An 801-nucleotide genomic window follows, 5' to 3' on the forward strand; every position below is an offset into this window, starting at 1 on the left:
AGAAAAAAGGAAAGAAAGGCAAGAAGAAAGGAAGGAGGGAGGGGGGTGATGAAGGGAGGGAGGGCGGGAGGGGAGGAGACAAGGCCAGGGGTCAGGTTCTCACCTTGCTCCCAGTACGTGCTGGTTCACTGGAGGCTGCTCTTTGGATGCTTGCCTGCTCTCTGTTTCCACAATGGAGAGCTAAAGGGTCCCACGGGCCATGAGAGGCAGAGGTCGCAGTGGTCAGAGGTCCAGAGCAGGAGGCAACAGGCAGCGCCTCTGGTAATGTGACTTCCATCCTTGCATAATAAAGAGGGACAGACTAGACCAGAGGCCATGTAGCTTCTAAACAGTCCTAGCCCCTTGGTGGTGCGCACCTAATCCCAGCCCTGGGGAAGCTGAAGCAGGAGGAGTGCTGTGAGTCTGAGGCCAGTCTGGCCTGCACAGCGAGTTCCAGGCCAGCCTGAGCACAGATGGAGCATCTCAGAAGAAGCAGAGCCCTCTACCTTGTGGCCAGTATCCAGTGGCAGGGGTGGCCTGACAATCAGTAGAGTGCCAGCACCAGGGCCTGACCCGGACGGTGCAGGCTTGGTCAGATGCTTGCAGCCGTCCAGTCCGAGTGTCTCTCCCAGTCAACCATGTTCATGAGGGAAAGATTTTTGTCTCCTTTATTCACTGATATGTGTAGACCTAGCATTTAAAACTGCACCTAGCACTTTGTAGGTGCTGAGGCAAATGTCTGACAGACTGACTGACTAACTGAGCTGACTTTTAAAATATGGGTTTGTTTTTTGTTGGTTTTTTTTTTTTTTTTTTTTTTTT

The sequence above is a fragment of the Octodon degus genome, unplaced genomic scaffold, assembly GCF_000260255.1.
Source record: "Octodon degus isolate 3935 unplaced genomic scaffold, OctDeg1.0 scaffold00052, whole genome shotgun sequence".
NCBI lineage: Eukaryota > Metazoa > Chordata > Mammalia > Rodentia > Octodontidae > Octodon > Octodon degus.